Raw genomic sequence first — 21,264 nt, forward strand, 5'->3', positions numbered from 1 at the left:
TCATGCATATTTTATTGTATCATCAAAACATCCCTGGGAAAAACATAGAGTAGGCATATTATTTGACAAATGAGGCATTTGAGGTTCAGAGAGATTAAATTAACATCTCAAAGTCCGAAGCCTAGGAGTTTGCAAAGTATTACTACCTAGGTCTTTATAATATGATTCAAAACAATTATTTCGCCTACCTTATGCTAAACCACAACACTGCCCTTAAACCTAAGTCATTTGACAGTCACCCTCAGGGTTCCTGGCAAGTGAGGAGAGACCACAAGAGTCAAGTTTCTGGGATATCTGTGCCAGAACCCACAACTCTTTGTCCTCCTACTTCCCATGTGTTATGTTTACAAGTCTCCTCCATGAAATAGCATGATTTATTCTTACTTAGAAGGCAAAGTACAGCAAATGGATTTGCCTTGGAGGTCTCCTACATCAGGTACTGACTCATCCTACCCCTGATTAGTTGTGAAATCTGATAAGATTACAACCCGAAGAGGTATGGTCAGTACCCAAGTTGGCAACTGGGCCTGATTCCTTTGTCTACTAGATGCAACCACCCAGGATATCCTTGTAGCCCACCAGTGGCCCAGCCCATACCATATTTCCCAGGTCCATGCCTCCGCTTCAAGGGGAAGCTTCCAATAAAAAGGTTTAACCACTCTGCTCCTTTTCCTCAGGCAGAAGCAGTGAGCGCTCTCAAGCTGCTTTCAGCCTCCCAAATAAATGAAATGTTTGACATGAAAGCATATGTTTTTTGGCAACTTTGTTTAATCCACATTTTAAAGGGAAAATTGAAACTCCACAAGGTGCGAAAGAGATTAGTGGAACGTTTCAGTATCTGGTGGAAAGCAGACCGTGTTCCCTCCTCCTTCTGTTCCCTTTTCCTCTTCCTTCATGTGCAGATATTTGCTTTATAAAAGCTGCCATAGAAATGAATCTTTTAATTAAGAATCTGAGCCACCTAACTGCAGAACAGAGAGAAATAGCAAATGACACAGGATGTAGGAGCCATCTGTAAGACAGATATGGCACATGTCTTCTTAAGAAAGATCACCACTCTCTGAAGTCACATGCAGGTCGCAGAATCAAGGGTTCTAGGATTAGGCAAATTTGATTTCTAAAGAGGTTACATTTCTTACCACAAGATAAAGAAGTGACTCCCCCAGGAAGAAAGTTACTTTGCCAGGATTTGCTTATCATATTAGAGAATGCAAAGTTATATAGGCAATTGCTTTCAGGAACCACTTTGCCAGAAGCTCTGACTGGACTGGTTTTAAAAACTTACAAATTTGGGCTCCAATTCAGCTGAAAAATCCATGCAGATGTCCCTTGTACAAGACAGGTTTGGAAGGGCATAAGGCTACAAACAGGGGTACCAGTAATGTGAGGAGAAAAGTAGAGGTTGGAGGGAAAGTCATCCATTTCTGTATACACCTCAGGTGCATTGGTCCTATATGTACTATGACCTTACTACCCCAACAAAGACCTTGCCTGATGGTGGGGACTGGGGGCTGGGGTGGCAGAAAGCTAATACTGGAGACCCATAGTCTTATTTTCCTAGTAAATCACTGAACTGAGACACAAACCGGAGAATGAGTCTACTACCTATAGCTAAAACTCCATTGGTTCTGAAAATAGAGTATTGTGTTTAGAATAAATCATAAAACTGTTATTACCTTTGAACTTCTTTACAATTAAGCAATAATTTGAGAAGCATCAAGATGATTTGGAAGCCAACATGAGAACATGGATCTGGAGCTAGATTTTGTAGATTCAAATCTGAGACTCCTCTCAACCACCACCCCTCCAAGATAGACACACACTTACTATGTGACCTTGAGCAAGTTATGAAACCCGTGTTTTCATATTTTTAAATGGGTATAATAATTAAGAAATCTTCTACATACTAATATTGTGAAGGTTAAAAGAATTAGCACAGGTAAAGCAGTCAGAATATACATCACATAAATTAAATGCATAGTATATCTTTGCTAATTCTGTTATTGTTTAAAAGCTTCAAATTGGGTTTTCTCACATTTTTTTATTGTGGCAAAATATACATAATGTAAAACTCACCGTCTTAATGACTTTTAAGTATGCAATTCAGTGACATTAAGTACCCTCACAGTGTTGAGTAAACATCAACATTATACGTTTCTAGAACTTTTTCAACATCCTGAAGAGAAATGTTATACCCATTAAAGAATAACTCCCAATTTCCCTTCCTCACTAAACAGTTGGTAATCTCTATATCAATTTGTGTCTATGCATCTGCCTATTCTAGCTAACTTATATAATTTCAGTTATATATGTGTCCTTTTATGTCTGGCTTACTTTATGTGGCACAATGGTTTCAGTAGTCACTCATGTTGTAGCATGTATCAGAATTTCATTTCTTTATATAGCTGAATACTATTTCATTACATGTATATACCACATTTTGTTTCCCTATTCATCTGTTAATGGACACTTAGATATTCTACCTTTTGGCCTTTGTGAAAAATATCTTGTGAAAAATTAGTGTACAAGTACCAGTTTTGACACCTTTTTTTTCAGTTGTTTTGGATGTGTACCTAGGAGTGGAATTACTGGATCGTATTATAATTCTTTGTTTAACTTTTTGAGGAAGAAACTATTTTCTCCAGCAAGTATACCATTTACATTTCTACCAGCAATGCATGAGGGTTTTAATTTATCCATATCCTTGATTACCCTTGTTATTTTTCACTTTATAATAACCATTTTAATATGTGAGAAATGGTATTTTGTAGTTTTGATTTGCATTTCCCTGATGACTAAAAATATTGAGCACCATTTCAGGTGCTTACTGGACAGTTGCATATCTTCTTTGAATACATGCCTATTCAAGTTCTTGGCTCATTTTTAAACTGGTTTCTTTTGTTGTTGTTGAGCTGTATATTCTTTATATATTCTGACGTTAATGTCCTATCAGGTATATTATTTACAAATATTTTCTCCCATTTAGTGGGCTGTCTATTTACTTTTTTGATAGTATCCTTTTTTGATGCACAAAAAAACACATTAATTTTGTTGAAGTTCAATTATCTCTTTTTCTGTTGTCTGTGCCTTTGGTTTCCTGTCCAGTAAATCATTGCCAAACCTAATGCCATGAAATGTTTCCCATCTGTTTTCTTCTAAGAGTTTTAGGTCTTATATTTAGGTCTTGAGACATTATAAGTTATTTTTCTATATGGTTTTAGGTAAGGGTCCAATCATTCTTTTGCTTTGGATATCCAGTTACTCCAGCATCAGTGAAAAGACTGTCCCTTTTTGATTGAATAGTTTTGGTACCTTCGCCAAAAATCAATTGAGCATATATCCAAGTTTACTTCTGAGTCTTCTATTCCACTAATCTATATATCTGTCTTTATGTCACTACAACACTCTTTTGTGTACTATAGTTTTGTAGTAAGTTTTGAATTCAGAAGGTGTAATTTCTCCCATTTTATTCTTCCTTTTCAAGATTATTTTGACTAATTGGAATCCCTTGAGATTCCATGTGAATTTTAGGGTCAGTTTTTCTATCTACAAATCCAGCAATAGCAAGTCTTCCTTGAAAAGGATTTCCTTGGGGCGCCTGGGTGGCTCAGTCAGTTAAGCGTCCGACTTCATCCTGGGCCATGATCTCGTGGTCTGTGAGTTCGAGCCCCACGTTGGGCTCTGTGCTGACAGCTCAGAGCCTGGAGCCTGCTTCTGATTCTGTGTCTCCCTCTCCTACTCATGCTTCTGCCCCTCCCCTACTCATGCTCTGTCTCTCTCTGTCTCAGAAATAAATAAACATTAAAAAAAATTTAAAAAAGAAAAGGATTTCCTTTTCAAGCTGCCATCTCTCTAGTTCTCTCTCCTGCCTTCCTCTTCCACCTGGGATTACATTGGACCTACTCTCATAATCCAGAAAAATCTCTCTATCTCAAAGTAAACTTATTAGCAACCTCAGTTCCATCTGAAATTGTGATCCCACCCCCACCCCTTTGTCAGTAGCCTGATTTCAGGTTCAGGAGATTAGGACATGGACATCTTTGGGGACCATTTTTGTGCCTATCACAAACATTAAACATATATAAAGATATGTCTTTACATTTTAGAGCTAGAAATATCCTTGACCAAATTCCTTTATTTATGCAGAAACTAAAGATGAGAGAAAGGAAGTCACTTTCCCAAGCCTGTCTCCCTAGAGGACCCCATTAAATATTATCCCCAGAAACTACTAAACAGGTAGGTCCCTTCTCATTTTCCAGCCTCTTTAACAGCAGCAGAATCTCATCTTTTATATTCAATGATCAACTGCAGCTATGGTTTTTAAAAATTTCTATCATTTGCATACACATAACCATCATATTGTCTAATGCCTGATATTCCCACTGATAATTTTTTAAATACTGAGGGAAAAGCCCCAGAAAGTAAGTCAAAAGTAAGTCAAATTCTGAGGTATTCTACAAGGAATCTTATAAGGATCCTAAAATACATGGCTGTCAGATGTGGTTGTCTGCTTATCAATTCTCTGTAGAAATGGGTAACTGTCTACTAATAAGGACATCCCAGTCCTATTGGTCTCCCACTTGAGCAGAGGATTCCCAAAGCATTTTAATCTTGCCCACTCATAATAACAAGAACATATTCCTTCCTTTCCTCTTGAAGGCTCTTTCTTGTTTGCTCTGTTTTGACTCTAGTATTCAGGAAAAAGTATATTGATTCTGACAAATGACAGTAATTACAAATCATACATAAAAATAGACACTTTGTTTTAACTCACTTTTCTTGCATTGCAGATAGTCTGGAGCACTCAAAATATATTGAATGGAAGTTTAAGACTAAAAAAATGATAACTGAATTATTTTCTTCTTAAGATGAATGTGATCGAAGGGCTGTGAGTGTGTCCTTTATTTTAAAATATGATGAGACCATTTTCAACCCCATAGTAGAGTGAACAATCTAGAAAATACAAATCACTTTGAAACTTAAAGTTTGTGAACAACATGGATCTCCTTTACCAGGAATGTAAAATTGGGAAATGTGCAGAAACCACATTGATGGTATCACATTAGTCAACCAATGTGATGTATTTGTTCAGTAGTTTGGAGACAGTGACTGTTACTACGTGCTTGAGGTTTTTTTTTGAAACCCCAAATGATAGAACATTAAAGTTGAAAAGGAATTTAGAGTGTATCAAATACAATTCTCATATTTTATAATTGAAGAAATTGAAGCTCCTCAAATTTAGGTGACTTACATAATATTTTGAATTTAGTATGTGTTGAAGCATGGATGTTTGTTAGATTGAGACTGGAATGCTTTTTACCATATACCTACACAAAGCTAGTGTGTGCTCACACATTTGGTTCAAAGCACATTTGATGATCTTCTACGAATTCCCATCCTATGCTAAGTTCTGTGCTAAAAGGAAGACCATGCTCTTGTCCTTAATGAATTTGGAATCTAACCCAAGGAGCAAAACAAACGTAAAGTATAGATAATAAAAGGCACTTGATAGAAACATGAGGTGGTTTTCTCAGTTTAGAACTTTTTACTTACCAAGAATATTTCATTATTCTCACAATTAAACCTAGTCTTTACAATTGTCTCCAAAATTATCTTTCCAATGTCTCCAGAATTATCATTCCAAAATTTGTATGTGACAAAGTTTTATTAAGTTGGTAGTTGTACATGCTCTCCATCACCTATTGGGCCCCGCTTAGTATGTCATGCCAATTCTTCCACTTTGCTTGCTACTTCCTAGCATTCTTCCCATGTGCTTCTCCTTGGCCATCTCATACCGTTCGTTATTCCCTACCTGGGTCACATCATTGCATTTTTTTCCTTTTTGTCCATGTTAATTACAGAGATAGATCTTCAGACTAACAGATTATTTGAGTTGGAGAAATCTTTAAGTGTCTTGTTTTCAGGTTTTGAATCTGGAAAATGGTGTTTAATTATATGTTTTTTAATGGTTCTTCACACACAAACATTCCAAGACCCTGAGATGAAGACTGGCACTAAATAAGGATGCAGCACATAGGACATTTTTAGCCATTGATATAGTTGGAGAAGACTTCATATAGGAGATAAATATAGAGAATGAAGGAGTTAATTAGGAGATGCATCATATAACTACTTCAGTTTTCAAAAATGATTTTAAGATGGTCAAGGAAAGGTCTTCACATATTCCAGAAGATTAAAATGCAATGACACCACACTTTAGTCTTCCCCCTTGAACTTTCAAAACCTGCCAGTGATTGCCTTATTACATCTCCATTATGACATTTGCCAACATGCCAATAATGACCCAATATTTTGTCCAGCGAACCACAAAAGCTGCAAGGTAGATAAGGTACCAGAAATGTGATCAGAAAGTCCTTTACTGGGCTCACAATTCCCATAGTCTCCTTTATTGTGGGATTTCCAAAAAAATTTCCAATCCCTTGCTCCTGGCCAACCTGCTTCTTTAAGATAGCCTTTCAAGTGCTTCTCTTTCCTTTTTTTCTTGCCAGAAGATATAGCAGTGTTCTCCAAAGACCAGAAGCACTTCAACTTGGAAAAACTGCTTGATTCCAGGAATGCTGAAGGAAATTCCTCAGCCTAATTAATTCTTTTACCTGTGACACAGCCTTAGCATCTTTCCAATTTATACCTAAGCTTTGTACCCCACTGTTTTAAGAATGTAGAGATATCCACACTTCAGCTTTTTATAAAGCAATGTCCAACTCCAGTTCATCTTTATGAATAAAACTCTGCCCATAATTCCACTGAGTCCTGCAGTATACTGTAATCAGTTTATTCAACCTACCATACAAAAATCTACTTAGTTATACATGAGTACATTTTATCAATTATTGATTTATGAATGCGGAAGGTATGTTCCAGTCAGCATTTATGCACTAGGGTTTTATCATCTCCAAAGCAGTAACAATCTACTCTAGTGACACACTCTCTACTATTTAAAATTCCACACCTTCCATCTGATTACCCCATTAACCATTATGTTGTAGAGATTTTAAGGTAATTAAATGTCTCCCAACAGTCCTAGGCCTTTGTCCATAGACTCTTACTCTTGTCTGTAGTGGTGAACTCAGTGAGAAGCAATTGTCAAAATTCTGGACTGTGATGAGAGCACATGGCAACTGCCTTAACAAGCACAACCCCATAGGCAAGGGAATTGCGATCACAATTAGAGGGGATGTCTGAACTTTGGCTCTGGACACTCCCCACTGACCTAAAATTCTTCGTGTAACCTACTTCTCTTCAACTTTTGTGATACATTTTCTTTCTCAGCAGTTTCATGAATTTCCATGGATTCAATTTTCATTGAAAGTTAATGACTCTTAAATGTCTCTATATATTCTACAGACGCACAAAAATCACCCGGCTAAAGCCATACTCTCTATCTTCCCTTTCTATACCTACCCCTTTAGGTTCATCATGTACCAGATATTAAAAATCAAAGGATCATATTTCTGAAATTGCTCTCAGCCAAGCACTTGTTGTTGTTGTTGTTGTTGTTGTTGTTGTTGTTGTTGTTTGCTTGGACTCTGGTCAACTTGTGGTGATGAAGAAACATGAATCTGGAGTCAATGACCTGATACTCCTTTGGTTAATTCACTTAAGTCCCTGGGCTCCCAGCTTCTTTGTGTATAAAACAGAGAAAGTGAATATCTACCTTACAGCATTGCTTCAGGAATTTAAGGTGTTCACACATTTAGCAGGCTTTGAATGTAGTGTTGCACATAGCAAGCACTCAATAAAAATCACCTGTTGTGGTCACTCTCTGAAATGTCTCCTAGACTGCTTAATGTCAGTTTCTCTTGTGCAACCAATCAAGTCTTCTCACCAGAGTAAGGATGGTATTGCTAAAACAAAGATGTGTTCAGCAACCTCCTCCCCACAAACCACATACCTACTGTGTATTTCTTAGCTGTGGTTGATATTCTCAGTGTTTTATCCAAAGTGTTTTATCCATCTTGGCTTTGATACTCCACCCCCTATTCTCAGAACATACCTTGTTCCTCCACCCTTCTGCACTTTGTTCATGCTAGAGCTTATGTTGGAAATGCTCACAGGACCCCTTTATTTGCCTCTCAAAACCTATCTTGTCTTTCAAGACCAAGCAGAAGCATCACTTTCCTGAATCATGCCCTGACCCTCCTCTCAGTCAGAATTAATTTTTATCACATGTAAACTTCCACAGCACTTTTAGCTTACATTATTATAGCACGTAACCACAGTAGGAATTGCAATGTAGTTATTTGTTGACAATTCTGCCCTGCCCCCACCCCCTGCCATTGTGACTTCCAGATCAGAATGCTAGAAATGGCATCCTACCCAAATGGGGTCACTCACTCACCATGCTTAGCAGAGGACATTATTTTCCTGTTTATGGAATTGTATATGTTTTAGTTTCCATCCTAATTTGCTATGCAACTAATTGCAAAATGTATCACAGTGTATTTTTGACAACTTATGGAGCAATAAATTTAAATAATAGAAATGTTTCTAAGAGGGTAAGAGAAAGAACATTTGCTATAAGGTAAGAAAGGGTGGCAGAAATGGGCAGTGATACCACTGAAGACGTGTGGTGTGTTTTCAACTTTTTCCTAATTTCTACCTTTGAACTTAATTCTAAAATAAGATAGTTTGTTACATGTATAAAGCACTTTTGGATCTTAAAATAACCTTGTGAGGTAGACATGGCCAATACTATTCCCATTTGGCAAGGTGGAGAAACTAGGTTTCTAAGAGGTCAAGAATCACATATAGAATGACCAAGCTAGAAATTGATAAAGATTAGACAGAACCAAGATTGCCCCATAATTCAGGTGCCAGACAGATTGGTTGGTGCCCCATGGGCCCAAATACACACACAGAAGATGGAAATGGAGACTCAGAATAAAGGCTATTCCTCCTCTCCTTTCTTTTTAAGTTGATTTTTATGGGCATCTAAAGGAGAACACTTAGGTTATTTTGAGCTGTGTGTTCACAAAGCATTAGAACAGCATATCAAAAGGTGAAAGATCAATCAGCAAGCCTACCTTTATTATTTGCCAAATTATTTTGACTGCATCGACAGCTTACATGGAACAGAAGGGATTTTTTCTAACAAATTATACTTATCTTTCAAAACCCAACTTAAGTTCTATCTCAGCTATGAAAATTCTTCTGACTGCTGAGGCCAGCATTGGCATTTCTCTCTTCTGAAATTGTAAGTGATATATCACAGTGATAGTATCACAGTGAATAAAATAGAATTTGCATGGATCCCTTATTTTCTAATAGTAAAGTTATGTTACTTTTGTTTAATACCTTAAAGTAAGAACACCATTACATAAATTATATTGTTTACTTAATACAGCAATCACTGGGTATTGTATAATAAAGAATTTATCTGGCCCTTTACCCAGGTCCTCCAGAAGAAACTTCCTTGGAATTTTGTAAGTGATAGAGGTTTCTTTGTTATTCATGTTGTGACCCTGAGGCCACATCTGAGTTTATGTTAATAAAGTAACATATGATGGGCCTCTACATAGTTTCTGGATGGAAGCCAGCCACACTGGAGAAAACAACCATGTTACTAGAGTGTTGGGGCTTTAAGCCATGTGATATCAACCCAACCTCTCAACCACCAAAGAGGTGCATGGCCTATAATTAAATCAGTCACATCTTTGTAGGAAACACCAGTAAAAACTCTGGACATTAAAACTCACGCTAAGGCTTGGGTGAGCTTCCTGGTTGTGGATACTTTGATTGATGCATTGTGAGGATGATATACCCTGATTCCATGGAAGGGGACATGGAAGCTCCATATTCAGGATGGTGCTAGATCTCACCCTGTGGGTCTTTTCTTTTGGTTGGTCCTGATTTTTATCATTAATAATAAAACTGTTATCCTAAGTAAGAGGGTTTTGCTGAATTCTATGAGTTGTATTAGTGAATTATCAAACCTAAAGCGACAGTGGAAGCCACCAAGTTTGTAGTAAGTTAGTTGGTCAGGGTTTGGGTGGCCTGGAAACCCCAGAACTTGTGATCATTGTCTGAAGTGAAGACAGACTTCAGCATCTATGTCCTTAACTTGTGAGGTCTGCACTGACTCTAGATAGTGTCAGGATTGCATTGCAGTATTACAGTGCGATGATGAACTATGGAAAAAATCAAAATAAGCTTTCTTTTACAGATGCAGTAACTGAAAACAAAAGAGTTTAGGTAATGTGCCCAAAACCAAACAGCAAGTTGGAGTGAATTAGTGCTAGACTTAATTGCATTGCTTTTATTACTCTTATCTACATTGTGCTCTCTGTCAATAATGTATGCTAGTTTTACAGAAGTTAAGACTAAGGCTATACAATCTGTCCCTTTGTTTGCATCTAACACAGTGACCAGTCTATGTTTGGACAAATGCAATAATAATCAATACAAATATTCTTATTGATTAAGTTCATGAACTTCTTAGTTAAATATTTCTGTATACCTAATCCTTACCATGACTGGGTTTACGTTTAGGTTGAAAGGAATATTTTAAGTTGGAAGTGGCACGGTGGAGGCGGGGGGGGGGGGGGAGGTGAGGAGAGGGGAAATAGGTGTAAGTAATTGGCAAATGTGGGAGCAGTCGATTCCTGATTTGTAGCCAAAATAGATTTTCTGGTGGGCTAAAAGACTTTTTAAAATACTTTGTGAGGTTGTCTTTTTGTACGACTAATCTTGTTTGTATTCAGGGATGTTGAGACTATATTTGGCCTGTTTCCTGAGAATGGTGTGCAGGGTCAATAATGTGGTGCTGTTTGCCCTGAAAAACAAGCATTTACCCCTACCTTTGAGCATATGTATCTCCATTTGGGGCATACATTGTGGGATCCATCCTCATTGGTTAAATGACCCTGAAATGAGATCACCTACCTGTTCTCCAAAGAGAATTGAACTGTCTTCAGGTAGAATTGATATTGGTCCCAGTAGCCACTTGGATTTGATTAGAACAGATCAGGTAGAAATGAGAGGGGTCGTCATCCTATAAACAAGGACTGTCTCCTTGAGATGTCTGATCCTCTACCGAATCTATTCCTATGATGCTCTGATAAGAATGTCATTTGAATTCACACAACCATTTTGCCCTTGGAGATGGAAAGAAGGCCCCTGAGAAATTAGCTTCCAAAGAAAACTGTCTCAAGCAATTTCTCTTTTTTCCTTTTTCTATAGATGTCCTCAGATGCATATTTTCCTCTATTAATCTAAACTTGTACAAATTAGCAGTATGATGATGTACAAGCTTAACAATAGAATAATTTTTTTTACTTCAATCATGTGTTTTCCCTTTCATGGCCTAGTTGCCAAGGACCCATAATCTACAATCCCGGCATTTCTTTTTAATTCTGTGAGCCAAAATCCATCATTTCTGAATATTTTCAAGACAGGGAATCTGAAAGATTTATTCTGATCATTAATCAGTCCCCTCCAATTAAGTTCAATTATACCCTATAATCATTGCTATAATTATTGATTGATTAATCTTTCAACTATTAATTAAAAGTCTTAATTAAACTTTTTCTGATGTTATTTAAGCTAAAATATAATGATTATGCAATTTCCCTAGTATATGCAACATGCCCTACTAGCCTTATGATAAAGTCGTAGTCTACTAGCTATGAATCACTGACTAGTGGAATCTAAAATGAGTGAAATACTCTCCTTCATTCCCCCTTCCGACACACGCATGCATGTGTGTGGACATACTCAGGTTCATGGGTAAAAAGTTGAGAAGAGTGAGCTATATAGAATAGTTAAATATAATAAGAATCCTAACACCATAGATGGAGGTAGACTTTTTCACAAACCTAATAGGCTGGAATCAAGACACAGTTTAAAAAAAATAAATTTGATGGGGCGCCTGGGTGGCTCAGTCGGTTCAGCGTCCGACTTCAGCTCAGGTCATGATCTCGTGGTTCGTGAGTTCAAGCCCCGTGTCGGGCTCTGACAGCTCAGAGCCTGGAGCCTGTTTCAGATTCTGTGTCTCCCTCTCTCTCTGACCCTCCCCTGTTCATGCTCTGTCTCTCCCTGTCTCAAAAATAAATAAACGTTAAAAAAAATTTAAAAAAAATAAATTTGCAAGATATTCATTTTTTCTTATGTACCACCCAACTGCCCAAACTTACTCATGTGTGTTTGCAGGAGAGAGGCAGATTTCAGCTGTGTGAAGCTGTTGGTATGGCCTTTGTAGGGAACTCGGTTTACGTGTTTGACAGGAAGTAGGGAAGAAGAGTAATGTGTACTCTCAGTAGAAATCCTATCCCAAAGACTTTGAATTCTTATCATTTTTAATCCTCTCAAAACCCCCAAGGGAATAATTTATGTCCATTTTATAGATGAGGAAATATAATTGGAGAAGGAATCAATATTTGAACCCATACCTATCAAACTTCTAATTTGTCATAATATTCTTGATGTTCTTGTGAGATGTACTGGGATAAACAAACAATCAGTCAATCAAACAAACAAACAAACAAACACAAATACTTGTTTAACAGAAGAGGATATTTTTGGAATCACATACATGGGGTTCAAATAGAAGCTCTATTGATAGGTTGCGACGTAGGCCAAGTACATAAAGCTTTGGAGTCTAGGGTTCCTGATCAATAAATTGGGAATAAAATATAACTTGCAGGATTTTGTTTTCAGGATTAATAACAATGGCTGGCATGAGAGGGTCTTCATCAATGGCAGATATAACTTGCTACTTGATACATTCTTTTTCTAAGGTTACTAGATCTTTTTTTTAGTCCTTCCTCACTACTGACCACTGTCTGACCTCAAGGAACCTATTTCCCATTCACATACTCCACCCTCCATCTCCGTCTGTTGTGTTTCATAGAATGTTAGTAGTTGCAGCAATCTTAGGAATTCCATTGACCAGAGCCCCATGCCATGATGAGGACACTGAGGCCTGGAGAGGGTTAAGGCGTTGCCTGTGGTTGCACTACTAATTACTGACAGAATCAGGTCTCTAGACTCCCAGTTCAGAGAGCTCTTTCCACTACTCCACATTGTCCCTCAAGCTAACATTTGCCCTACATTTTTTACAGGGTTGTCATGAGGATCAAATAATATTAAATATGGGAAAGTGCTTTAAAAAGTGCAAAATTATGCACAAGAGCAAAGCATTACTATTAATGGGCTTCTTACTTGGCTTCTTTGGGTAGAAATGGAATGTTATTTAAAGTGGCTTTAAAGGTGTCCTTAACTGTGAAATGCTATGAAGTTGTGTTATTATGTCTTGCAATGAGAGTACCAGGACTTGAAGAGGAGTCAGTGGGGCACATTTCCCTTCTGTTAGTGAAATTCTATCATGGGTAGGATGGTTTTCTGACATGATTCAATTGCAGATAGCTTATTTGGGGGGTGATCCCAGGAAACTCCATTAAGGGAATGGAGAGGTAAGACAGGAAAGGTGAAGAATCCAATAACTGGTATATTATTAAGCCACTTACCACTTTGGGCAGCTGGGGCTCCACCCTCCCCTGCCCACCCCCACTCCCCCTGCCCCCTCCCCCCTTCCCAGAAACATTGGAAACACTGGAAGTCAGCTTAAGGAGTGTGGGTCAGAGGTACCATACCCGAGCTGATAGGGTATTTATCCACAATTCTCATCAGCCCTTGCTTAAGGGTATCCCACACGAGGCAGTAAGTCACCTGTACCTTGCTCATAGTACTGAATGGGTATTCATGGGTAAAGAATACCCTGAGGCAAGTAGATGCCAGTGCTTATAGTTCAAATCTGGTGAGCTTGCTTGAAAATCTGGTGAGCTTGTTGAGGCGCTATGAGCCTTCAGGACGAGCAACCTCTGTTTTTGTGACCTCTTAGAAGAAACCAAGCTCTCTGCTTTCAAGAAGTCAGAAAAACTTGTGCTTACATATATTGTCCTTATTTAGGTCAAATCAAAGAAGGACTATATTAATGGGGATTACTTGGGACATGAGAATAGTGCAAAAGATGTTTGTTGATGGCAGGGAAGCCTGGGCTCACCGAGACTGCCTCTGTTGTTTACTGTACCTTATAATCTATGTTTTCTGAACAAATACTGTGTCTCCAAAGACAAGTCAGTTGATAGGGCTCAAACATAAGCTGGAAAATGAGATATTGTTGCATTGCCACCAGCAAACTTTCAAGTTTCCTTTTCTCTGGATACCCTCCTAATATCCCCAGCTGTCAGAAATACCTTACCAGAACTGCCAACTTGGGTTAGTATCCTTCTGTTGTGCCCCTAATTATTTCTTTTACACCTTTCCATTTCTTAGCCTTTGGCTTTCATTTGGCTCTTAGACAAAATAACAATATGAGAAATTTATACATCCAAAGATGTGAATGCTAGGTAAGAATTTATAGTATTTTTCTTGCCAAAAGTTCGTGTATTTTTACAGTCGATTCCTAGAGCTCTGAAAAAAATGTGCTCAAAAACTTTAATGCTAAATGGTGACCTTCAGGCACTATGTAGAGAATCAGCTACTCTATGCCTAAAACTCTGTTGAGGAGCCATTGAATAATATAGCCTGGAAACCTTTTTTCAAGGTAGCCAATTAAGAAAACCACAGACACCACAGAGAATCAAGTCATTCTCTTCACCTGGAATTCCATTCCTTGATTGCAGAGCTGATCCCTGAAGAATCAGTTCAACATCTCTTCCTAAAGTTGGCCTGATAATACCATCTCTTATTCATATTCATTTTTTGTTAAACATCTATAGCACACATCACACGTTTTTCATTTTTTGCTAGTACCACATGAGTGACACTCTTACCCCCACAACCAGATTGTAAGTCACTTGAGGGCAAGAATGTATTTTGTTTATTCTAAACTACTGTCAAGCCCTCATAATTAGCTAAACCAGGGCTATAGGTGAGTATTCACACACGTTCACTCTTCTGCTCTAACCATTAGGTTTGTGAGGTGGCTATTAGGCTAATTAGGCTGACTGAGAGATCAGGTTCAAGGAGATGAGAAGATTCACTTCAATATTCCTGTACTCTTTTCATGATGCCCAGTGTGCTTCATATGCAAGGTGTGGAGCAGAGAATGGAACCTTATATTTTCTTTCACAAAAGGTCACATGCCATGCTCTCTCCATTTCACAGGTATCATGTGACTTCCTATAGAATATAGCAAGTGTGTGCACTGGAGTTAGAAGATCCAAGCCTAAGACATTGCCCTGCCACTTCCCAGCTCTATGCAAGTCTGACCGTCCATTTCACTGCCTGTGAAGTGAGCAAATGCTTGTTCTACCCTTCTCATAAAGTTTTATAGACTCAAATAAAATAATGAATGTGGAAGCACTTACCATAGTTAAGCACTTATCACAGTTATTATGACCATGAACTTTGGAGTCAGACATGGGGTTAAATACCTGCCCATCACTACCATTTGTGCAAAGTTGAGCAAATTACTCATCTTCTCTGTCTCAGTTTTTTTTTTCCTTTGAAATAAGAATAATCTTTCGTCCAGAGTTGTTTTGATGATTAAATAGGTTCATACTTGAAAATGGCCTATGACATGTTAAGTATTGATAAATGTTAGTTATTTGGCTATTGTGCTATTGTTGTTGTCATTATTATGCATTTCTAAGCAAATATATGCCATTATTATAGAGATAATATTAATGTAATGGAAAAATATTGGGCTTTAGAGACCCATGAATTGGCTTCTTATCCTGGTCTTATTTTGGCAAGTTATTTCATATAACACCAGTGCAATTCAGCTTCCTCAACTATAAAAAAATGACATGCACCTCACAAGGTCTCTGTGAGTGTTAAATAAGATGATGTATATAAGCATATAGGGAAATATCTGGTAATTCATTGACGTCCAAAAATTGGATTCTTTCCTTCCCATACTTTAGTTATAGGGGTTGATTTTGAATGCCTTGAAGGTTTTAGTGTAGTGTTATTGACGTTTCTCTTTGAAGTTTTATAATTTTTAGTATGTTTCTCAAGCATGTAAATATGTATAACATAACAGATACCAAAAATCATAAAACACACTTAGTTGTTAGATACAGAACTATTAAAATTATCCTGGAAAGATGTCCCATTTTTCTAAAAGTAGAGGGGAAGCGGGGCGCCTGGGTGGCTCAGTCGGTTAAGCGGCCGACTTCGGCTCAGGTCATGATCTCGCGGTCCGTGAGTTCGAGCCCCGCGTCGGGCTCCGTGCTGACAGCTCAGAGCCTGGAGCCTGTTTCAGATTCTGTGTCTCCCTCTCTCTGACCCTCCCCCGTTCATGTTTTGTCTCTCTCTGTCTCAAAAATAAATAAACGTCAAAAAAAAAATTTTAAAGTAGAGGGGAAGGACAGGGGATGGGGAGAATATCATCAACAGTCAATTTCTTTTATGGCAGATGTATTGGGTGCATCTTGATATACGGCTCCTCCCTGGCAGGTGCCACTTCTGTGGAAATGCTGCAAAGCTCACGACATCTTTGGGACAATATATGAAGTGTCAGCTAATGGACAAAAATATGGTCTACTTTATAAACTCACTTGTGTCAGACACTTATGTTGCTTCTAAGAGTGGCAGAAATCAATAATGAGCAGAAAATTATAATCATCAAATAAACAGGTAAAACCTACAAGATCCAAGACTTTAGTGAATCTCTGTTGAGCAACAGTGTCTATAAAGGAGGAGAGTTGAAGCTTTTCAGCTGCTCAGCTGGAAACTGAAGGAAGACTTCAGGATCAGGAATTGTCATTCATTTCTAAGTTCAGGAAAGTATTGAGGATTACCACTAAAAGAAGTCACCTTGGCATTTTCTCAATAATGCTAAGACTTGATTTTTGCTTGTTTGTTTGTTTACTGTGCTTGCCATTTATTCCTAGAGCTCTATCTTACCTCATATGTATCCAGAATGCCCCAGAAACCAAGTGCTGCACCCAGGTAGTTTTGTAAGTAATTGAAGCCTGTAGATGACCTCCTTTACCCCATTGCCCAGCCATGTTGGCTGGGAACTTCTAAGCAGTTTCTTAAGCTTGCCTGACTTATAAGCAAAGAAAATGGAAGAGAAAATCAACATAATTCATTATTGTTCTGTGCAATAGTACAGTTTCCTGTCCAGTGCTCTTGATAGCTGTCAGTTGCCACATTTGAAGTCACATTCTTTAATACCATCCCCTTCACTTCTGTCCACCCACATTTCTAACAGACACACACTCTATTTGCTTCGTGGGTTCTTAAGTTGAATAGAAAAATTGATTATATATTTTTTCTTTAATGAAAGTCATGGATTTCATGTATGAACTTCTTGACAATTATTTTGTGAACTTCGAGCCTCACCTTAAGAGCTGTTCTCTAGAAGGTCATAGTTGTGTGACTTCTCACTTTGGCATAAGTGTTTTTATGCTTCATGTGGGTCTCTACTGGAAAACCTCAAATCTATACCTACAGGATAAATGCACTGCAGACGGTGGGACTTATTGGTCCACAGGAAGATGATATAAAATATGGTAGATCCACAACCTGGAGATACATCATTAAATCAGTGTGTTGTTAGTTCTTCACAAATTTCAGCAATTGATTTCATGTCTTTATACATCATAACAACTTCCATCATGTGTCCAATTTTAGTAACTCACTAACTTCCTTGATTGGTACTCACTTTGGGGTTAAGCCATAACTTTGAACCCCTAAGTGCCATCAATATTTTCCTGAAGACTGGGTGCATGGCTGGGTTCTAGACTCTCTTTTCCACTATTGGACCTCTTTGGCCCTAATGATGCATCTATGTAAATATCTACTTACTAACACTCACTAAACTTTCCAAATTATTTTCTCTATCTTGGTGCTGAGATACTTGCCCATTGGTTGCATTATGTCTCTCTAATGTTCACGCCTAATTATTTGAGTTTCCTTTTATTAGCTCTCGCTGATAGCTTTCTTATTTCCTGGGTTTCTATCCTGGCAGGTGTTTCTAGTCATTTTCCAGCCTAAGTTGTCACCAACTTATTACTAAAAGCATTCTCTAGCACTGCTCCTTTCTTCCTTCCTTCTTCTAGTACTACTTCCATCAATTCAATAATATATTTTAATAGGTAGAATATTAATAGATCAACAATCTTTTTCTGATTTGACATATTCAAATGTCATTGGCAAAACCCTGCTGCATGAAGCCTGTAACATGGTAGTTTAAATACTTAGAGCTCTTACTGTGCTCTCTTGCCATGTCTCAGCATTCCTATCTCCATAATAAAAGACAGATACTTCACCTCACGACCCAGCCTACCCCCGACATGTACAGCAAAGCATACGTTTGTAATCCAAGCTTTTGTTGCTGCAAAAGATTACTTCCCATATAAAGAACAAGTTGGTGGAAACTTCATGAACAATCGAGAAGAAAGTAGGTAAATACCACACAATGGCCTCAAGCAGACATCCAAGTCCAGTAAAAGGGGACTTGTTTTAATTGTAATCTTTTCACACACAAAAACAACAACAACAACATTTTTTCCCCTTCAAAACTTTTGAGATAAATATCCTCTACAGCTCTAAGTTTTACCTTTAGATAATATTTATACTTAGCTCATAAGTCACCTCTGTTGACAGCTTTTTTTTTTTCTCCCCATCTCCCTTTTGTCCCATAGAGGAAATGGGCAATGAATCCCCCTGGGTGGTTTCTCTGGGGCTAAATAATGGCTCTACTAAGAGAGATCTACTCTGGCCCAGGAGAAGACTTCCCCTCTCTCTCCAACATAAATAAGGCCAAGATTTTCCTCTACAGGGGCTGATAGACCTTACAGTCTGGCCAAATGGCCTTTTGATGTCATAACACTAGGGAAAGATTCTAGGAAAAGTGATGGAGGGAAAATCTTAAATGTTCTCTGCTTCATTCACTTGAATTCAACTCATTAACAACCACCAATCACTCACCACCAACACCTACTGGAAATTTAACACACATTAGCATGCTTATAAAAGATTGGTCTTTCTTATCATGCATGGACTTATATACATTGATTCATTTAATAAATGTTAGGTACCTACTGTATACTCTTCTATGCACAGTAAATATAAAGATGTATAAGACAGTTTCTGTACCTGATGAATTCTATGAGTGACTTTTTAAATTAAGATAATTACTTTGATAAACTAAGTTTTAGAAAAAGTTCATAATTAATAAGCTTCTCATCTCACTGATATCTACATTTAAAATGTAGACTGCAATGAAAAAAAAATGCTTATCTTGAAAGACTATGAAATTATCACATTTCCAGGAAACAAGTGCTGTACAATGTAGGGCCTGTATTTTACGCATTTCAGATAGCATCATGTTGACAACCAATTGCAGAGCCAGCTTTATATGTTTTGTAAGTGGTTAGGTAGTGTTTTCTTTCACAATACATTCAAAGCTTTTAGTTACAGGTATATCAAAATTGATCAATGCACTGCATTAAGTATTAACATCATTATAGGTATGGCACAAGGACTCCCAGTGGACTGAGTGAAGAACGATGATGAGCAAGTTTGTGCCAAGCACTGTGCTAAGTTCTTAATGTCAGTTATTTTATTTGTTTTATAACATCACTAATATGTTCTTTTTATCCTCACATTTTACAACTAAGAAAACTGAACATTAGAGGCATTTGCAACAATGATGGATGCACTTGCTAAATATTGCCAAAGCTATTAAATGGAAAACCTAGTATTTGAATCCATATGTACCTGACTCTGCAGACTGACTATTAACTTTGTTTACCTCAGTACAATTAAAACTCGGTGGGGAGACAGGTCACGTACCAAGAAAAATGGTAGCCAATAATAAAAAAGCCAATTATGATAAATGTGTCATGATTGGTTTGGATAGACAATTATGTGGTATGAGGTTTATCAATCGTGCTTAATTTTGTTGTTTCTTTTCTCTTGTATTCCTACAACATTCCCTAAAATAGCATGAACTGGTAAATATTGTTAGCTCAATTATTTAGTATTGTAAATTTTAAGCAAAATATTGGAGCAGAGCTGAATTTTTTCTTTAGTGGATGTGATGTCTGATAGGAAGTGGGTTGAGATAGTCCTGATTCTTAGTAGAAATAGATACTTTCTTTCTACCACCTTCCAACATTCCTGACAGACAACAAATGGCTTCTAGAGTTTATGAACAACAGAATCATCTTATTTGACAGGTATGATTCTAACCTTTGACTCTTCTCAAAGATCAAACTCACTTTTATAACGGAAGGCATGTCATAGCTTTGAATATACCTTTATATAGGCAGCAGGGTTAAGTACCAGGTGACTATATTGTTTATATGTGTTTCACTGCAGTTTTGAAAAGAAGAATCAAAGGTCTAATTACTTTACAGACACATTCTAAAGGTTTGGGGAGCTATTTACAGCATGGTCATAAAGTGAGGTGATAGCTCAATTTTAAGATCTACAGTAATGGGCAGAACATACCCTTTAATTAGAAGCCTCTCTCATTCCAAACTCATCTCTCCCACTTTCTGTCTCATTTTTAAGACTCCAACTATGTGCAAGATTTCCACATCTAAACTTCCATTGAATTTACCTGTCAATTTTGTAAAATGACTAGGTTTGTGTTTTGAAAACAAAATAGGCTATTTCTAAAAATATTGTTATTCAAAAATAACTTGTTTGAAACTATTGAGAAAGATAGTGTAGTTTCTAGTCCCTGGCTTGTACTATTAAATCATGAAGATGATAGGTCAATTTTGAATGATTCTTTAAAATCTGTGACACCTGGCTAGACATATGGAACTCACCTATACAGACCAGTGAAATTAGGCATAAATAGTGAACACTTGAGTCATTGCGATGGGTAAGTAGGCTTTTATACAGGGGTGTTTCCACCAACCTTCATATCAAATACATCAGTGGCTTCTTTCTTTGCGTATATATGAAATAGACCCTGTCCTGACATGGATTAAAAAAAATGCCTTGCCTTTCCCATCTCCTGCACATCAGCACACACAGTAGGCTACCTTTCCCCAAAGTTCAGAGAGGGTTTTCTCCCGCCCTGCATCTCTACCTGCCACACAGGCCTCTCACAGCTCACAGAGAGACACAGCCTGAAATGCACTGCCGGGCTTTGAATGCTCTCTGAATAGCTCTTGTCAGTCAGGAGCCTGCATTTCATGTTTCAGATTTTTCCCAGGGGGCTTTGATGTTAATCCATTTCACACTTCTAACACATCTGTTCTTCTTCAGGCTTTCTTATCTTTTCTGAGCATTCAAATATATGTGTGTGTGGGGGGAAACTTTTGGCTGTCA

Source organism: Panthera uncia (genome assembly GCF_023721935.1).
Source record: "Panthera uncia isolate 11264 chromosome D3 unlocalized genomic scaffold, Puncia_PCG_1.0 HiC_scaffold_8, whole genome shotgun sequence".
Classification (NCBI taxonomy): Eukaryota; Metazoa; Chordata; class Mammalia; order Carnivora; family Felidae; genus Panthera; species Panthera uncia.